Source organism: Equus caballus, chromosome 8 (genome assembly GCF_041296265.1).
Source record: "Equus caballus isolate H_3958 breed thoroughbred chromosome 8, TB-T2T, whole genome shotgun sequence".
NCBI lineage: Eukaryota > Metazoa > Chordata > Mammalia > Perissodactyla > Equidae > Equus > Equus caballus.
Genome location: NC_091691.1, coordinates 51710732 through 51716731, shown reverse-complemented (window position 1 = coordinate 51716731; position 6000 = coordinate 51710732). Strand labels below are relative to the sequence as shown.

Here is a 6000-nt window from a genome sequence, read left to right as displayed (position 1 = left end):
TCATAAAATGATTTGAAGAATAATCCTTCCTTTTCCATAATCTGGAATAGTTTGTGTGAGATTGGAATTGTTTATTCCTTGACTGTTTGGTGGAAGTCACTGGTAGAAGTGTTTCAGCCTGTATTTTTCTTTGCAGAAAATATTTAACGACAGATTCAAGTTCTTGAATGGTTATGAGTCTATTCTGGTTTTCCATTTCCGTTTTATTAACATATTTCTTGAAATTTTCCCACTTCATCTAAGTTTTCAAATTAATTGGCATAAAAATGTTTGCAAAATTCTCTTACTTTTGTAGTTTCTGCATCATGTGTGACTATAACTTTTTCTTTATCCTTCCCATTGTTTGTTGTACCTTCTCTTTTTTCCTTGATCATTTTTCACGAGAGGTTTGTAAAATTGATTTGTGTTTCACAAATCGAGTGTTTGGCTTAGTCAGTCCTTTCTGTTGTATGTGTGTTTTCAACTTTATGATTTTCTTACTTTATCTTTATTATTTCCTTTCTTGTATTTTATTGGACTTTATTTTGCTGTTCTTTTTCTAACTTTTTTGCTCTTTACATTTCAAACTATTTTTTCTTCTAATATAAGCTTTTAGGTCTATAAATTTCCCTTTAACTATTTATTTAGTTTTATCTCTCAAGCTTATACATATAGTATCAAATATTGGATACATAGCGTTCAAATATTGTCACATGTCCGTAATGATTTGTTCTTTGATCCATAAGTTTCCAAACAAGTGGGTTTTTCTAATTATCTTTTTTTTTCAATTAATTCTTGACTTAATTGCATTGTGGTCAAAGAATATGGTCTATATGATATGAAATTTTCAAAATCTGTTGAGACTTGCTTTATGGCTCAATCTATGACCAACTTTAATGAGGTTTCTGGGTGGGCTCCAAAATAACTGATTTTTTTTTCTTGTCCTATGATTTTGCTTTTGGAGTCCCACCTCTATTGGGTCTCCTATTTAATGTCCCACTTACAGCAGACACTAGGCTTTTACTTCTATCCTCAAGACTCCTGAGGACTCCTGAGGCTGCAAAAACCAACATTCAAATTCACTAGATTCAGCAAATGCCTTCCAGGCAAAAGCTGCATTTGGGCTCTGCTTACCTCTCTGGGTTCTGGCCTTTACTCTGTCCTACTGGGTTTTTTTTTCTTGATGAGGAAGATTGGCCCTGAGCTAACATCTGTGCCAATCTTCCTCCATTTTTTGTGTGTGGGATGCCACCACAACATGGCTTAATGAGTGGTGTGTAGGTCTGCACCCAGGATCCGAACCCATGAACCCAGGGTAGCCAAAGCAGAGTGTGCGAACTTTACCACTATGCCACTGGACCAACCCCCAAATACTATTTCTTAACTTCTTGCCATTTTACAGATCCCTTCCAGAATATGTTTTTAATATTTTACCTAGTATTTTTGTTGTTGTTGTTTTCAGTGGAAGAGCTAGTCCAGACACCCAGCTGAGCATATTACTATTAACAGAAATCTTCATTTAGTTCCGATCAAATATTTACTGGGCACATAATATGCATGGAATAAACGCTATAATTCTGATCTGTACAAGGTGAACTAGTAGCAGAAGAAAAAGAGACAGTGACTGGGGTAAGACAGTAGAGGCAACTAAGAGAAGGTGGTGGGAATTGGTGGTTAAAAATATATGTTTGGATACACTGCTGGTGGGAGTGCAAATTGGTGCAGCCACTATGGAAAACAGTATGGAGATTTGTTTAAAAATTAAAAATAGAAATACCATATGACCCAGCCATCTCCCTACTGGGTATCTATCCAAAGAACTTGAAGTCAGCAATTCCAAAAGTCCCATGCACCCCTATGTTCATTGCAGCATTATTTACAATAACCAAGACGTGGAAGCAACCAAAGTGCCCATCAACTGATGACTGGATAAAGAAGATATGGTATAGGGGCCAGCCTGGTGGCACAGCAGTTAAGTTCGCAAGTTCGCTTCTCGGCGGCCCAGGGTTTGCCAGTTCAGATCCCAGGTGTGGACATGGCACCGCTTGGCACGCCATGCTGTGGTAGGTGTCCCATATACAAAGTAGAGGAAGATGGGCACGATGTTAGCTCAGGGCCAGGCTTCCTCAGCAAAAAGAGGAGTACTGGCAGTAGTTAGCTCAGAGCTAATCTTCCTCAAAAAAAAAAAAAGAAGAAGATACTCAATGGAATACTACTCAGCCATAAAAAAGGATAACATCGTCCCATTCACAACAACATGGATGGAGCTTGAGGAATTATGTTAAGTGAAATAAGCCAGATAGAGAAGGACAATCTCTGTATGACTCCACTCATATGAGGAATTTAAACATGTAGACAAAGAGAACAGACTAGTGGCTACCAGGGGAAAGGGGGGGTGGGGGTGGGCACAAAGGGAGAAGGGGTGCACCTACAACACGACTGACAATAATGTACAACCGAAATTTCACAAGATTGTAAACTATCATAAACTCAATAAAAATTAACTTAAAAAAATACGTTTGGGAGTTAAGCAAGCTTGGGGACTACCCAGGATTGCTGTTTACCAGCTGTGAGACCTGAGGCAAGTCACTCAACCTCTCTGTACCTCAGTACCTTCATCAATAAATTGGTGTTAACCATAGCAGCTACTTCGTAGGTTTGCAGTTAGAATTACTAAAAGAGCTGGACATACAGTGATGGCTCAGAAAATGCTGACTACTCTTTGTCCTCACAGAAGAGATGCATACACTGGGAACAACAAAGTTATTTGTCTAAGGTTTAATCACCTCCCCTGGGAGCTGCCAGAGGGAGAGCATACAACCACCTCCCTTCCAATTTCAGGCTGGAGAGACTTGATTCTTATTCTAGGAAAAGTCCTTCCCCCTTCTGGCTTCTATCAAAGAGACCCCTTCCCACTGGCCCTCTCCCTCCTGACTTAGATTGGTTCCTCAATGAGTTTAGAGTGCTGCAAATTAAAGACAGGAAGGAAATGTCTTGCAGGCAACTTCTGCTTTCCAGAAGTTCCTTAAAACAAGCAGAATGCCTGAGTGCATTCTTATAAGGGGGAAAAGTAGGTGAAAATGCAGAGAGAAAAGTAAAAGTTAGTATGTTAAAAAAATATCCTATTGCAAAAGGAATGGTTAAAGCACACTGGCTAGAGGAGCAGGAGAGAAAATTAGAGAGAAAAAGAGCATCCTGGTGCCATGCCTGGGAAATTGGACATTTCCCTCTAGGCAATGGATTGCCAATAACTTGTGCCATGGTCAGATCTGCAATTTAGGGTGGAGGGTGCTTAGAACTGGGGAGGAATGAAAGGCAGAGAGTCTAGCACAAATATGCCTACAATGGATCATAAGAAATACGGTGAGGAACGGCCGGATTGCTAGAGCAGTCAGGTCACATGGTTGTACAACTGTGGAGGACCCTGAAGGTGGCCACCACGGTAGTTCTGCAGAGCTTCAGAGAGTGGACATGGCAGGACTTGATGGGCATGGAATGGGAACAGAGGCAGATGAGACTCCCTCCTAGGTTTCTGGCTAGGATGACTAAATAGATGTGTTACCAAACCAGGTTCGTTTTTGCCCACTGCCCAGAAAGCCAAGCACCCAGACAATGAGATTGCAGCAGAGAGAGAGTTTACTCACAAGGCAGCCGAGTGAGGAAGCAAGAGCATGAGCCTCAAATTCACTTCCCCGAAAATAGGGACTCATGGATATTTATGGGATGGGGGCAAGGTGGTCTGAAATGTGGAGAGAGGTGGTTGGAGGTGAGGAGAGGTGAGGCAATTGATGATCTGTGCAAGCGTAGTCAGACTCCACGCCTCTTCATAGGATCCATGTTCACAAAATGGTGGCGTTAGCATGATCTGAGGGTGGAGTTTTTAGCCTCTTGATGTCAGAAGGTTACCTATCGGACATCTGCAGGGGCCCAGTTGATGAGTTGGTGGTCTCAACTGGCCTGAAGTGGACAAGGGGTTCTAATTCCTGCAAAATAGCTCACACGCCCATTACCATGGTGACCCAGGCTCCAGGGAGATGTTATCTATAGGAACCTAGTGGGAGTCAGATAGCATATTGCCTAAACAGCACAGTTAACAACGGCTGGGTTAAATAGCTAAAAGCCACAATCAGTAATTGCAAAAAGGAAAAAAAACTTTAGTACCTAGATACTTAATCATCAATGGCTGTTTGCTGGTTTCAGATGGTACTACAATTAGCCAAGATAGGAGATTCAGGAGGGGCAGGTTTGAAGAAGCAAACACAGTGGGCCTGCATTTGACATCACTGTGATGTGCTGGTGGAGATGTCTAAAGCCACTGAGCACAGGCATGGGGCTCTCAGAGGAGTTCTGGCTGAGGAGAGGAGGAGGGAGTTTCAAGAAGGAAATCGTGGTCAGTAGCATCTTACCCTACAGAGATCATGAGAAACAGGACCTGAAGTGGATCCACCATATTTGGCTACAAATAAAGGTGACTTTAGCCTGAGTAGTTTCAGAGGTAGAGGAGGAGCAGAAGCAAGACTGTGAAGAAGTGAAAAAGAAGAGACTCCTCTTTCCAGGTAGCTTGGCTGGGGGGCCAAGCTGTGGGATAAGTTGATAGCCTAAGGGGGAAGGAACAAAGGGGCAAGAGAGTCTGCTACTCCTTCTCTTGCTTCCTCTCCTCTCCTCTCTGCCCTACTTCTTAAGTGGTGGGAGAAGCCTGCGCCTCCTAAAGCTAAGGGATGGATCCAGAGGTGAGGAAGAGGACAACTAGCAGAGTGAGCTGGAGGGTGGTGGGGTCAGAGGACATGTGAAGAGCCTCCTTCCTCTGACATTCCAGCGGAGCAGGTAGGCACTCGGTGGCTCCCCACACTCTTCTTAGGCGTCAGGGGCTGGAAGAGAAGGGATATTATGCAACAAACATTCAATGAGTGTCTACTTTGCTTAAGCGGTGGTGTAAATTAGGTAGACACCAGAGAATGAGGAAATCTTAGAAGCGTGACCCAATCATTCAGAGTGAGGTATCAAATCTAAGGCTGTTTGGAGGGAGGGAGGGATGTCAAGGGCTCCTGAGTGATGAAGGAAGGAAGGAAGCTTAGCAGAATTATTTCCCTCTCAAGGCAGGAGGTAGCGAAAATAGCCTGAGAGAAACAGGAAAAGTCTCAGGAGGAAAAATAGAAAAAAGGAAAGAAAGCAAACAGTGACAGCACGTTCCAGGTTCCAGGCACTAAGCTAAATTGGGCAGTATATACGTGGTCGTGTGCAATCCTCAAAAGAATCCTGTGAGAAAGGCGTTACTGTTTCCAGGTTATTGACATAGAAATGGAGGGTCAGCACTTTTTCTGGCTTTAATTCCACTTCTTTAAAGCGGAGTAAAATGCTTTGAAATTCCAAAGAGGGAAAATTCCAGTCCTTGTCTTTTTAAATTTCTATTTTGCTCGTGAAGCCAGGTGAAAGGCACAGAAGCGGACTATTCCCAGTGTGCCTGGGCCAGTGAAATCATCTGAGTCTCTATCGGGCTTTGGTTAAGGATAGGGCAAAGTTCGGCTGAACGCTGGAGAGGTCGAAGTAACCTGGATGGGGAAGTGGTTGTCCGTGTTCCTTCTGTAGAACCAGCCGAGGGGAGCCCAGTCACACCACACTCCATCTGTGGAAAGAAACTGTGCTGTGGCTGGGCTCCTCATGCAGGACTTCATATAAATACCTATTTTTCAATATCCTCAAAGCTTTATAAATTATCATTCACAGGATGCATACTGAGAAATTAAGTGACACTTGGAAGTAACTCATGCACTTCCATTCCTAACTTTCAATAATCGAATAGGTTGCAGAGAAATAAAAACCAGTGTGCGACAATAATATACAGCACCGGGAATCCATTCCTTTACCTAGGACGTTTTTAAGAAGGGATGTGTAATAGGATGGGGGAGGGAGGGAGAAAGTAGCCAAACAGGCAGACGCGCTACAAAACATCCGTGCCGTATACCTTTTTGCACTTTAATATTTATTCGTTTTTGGCACTTGGGCCCTACGTTGCACGTGACG

The 6000-nt window shown here is 43.0% G+C and overlaps 1 protein-coding gene across 1 annotated transcript in view; it reads left to right on the top strand.

The window, feature by feature from the left end:
* The first annotated feature begins 4509 nt into the window (after positions 1-4509).
* LPIN2 (lipin 2) overlaps positions 4510-6000 on the top strand; it is a 91078-nt gene continuing 89587 nt past the window's right edge. Inside the window, exon 1 of the mRNA XM_070220807.1 lies at positions 4510-4803. The gene's annotated coding sequence lies outside the window, so the exon portion shown is untranslated. The remainder of the gene's footprint in view (positions 4804-6000) is intronic.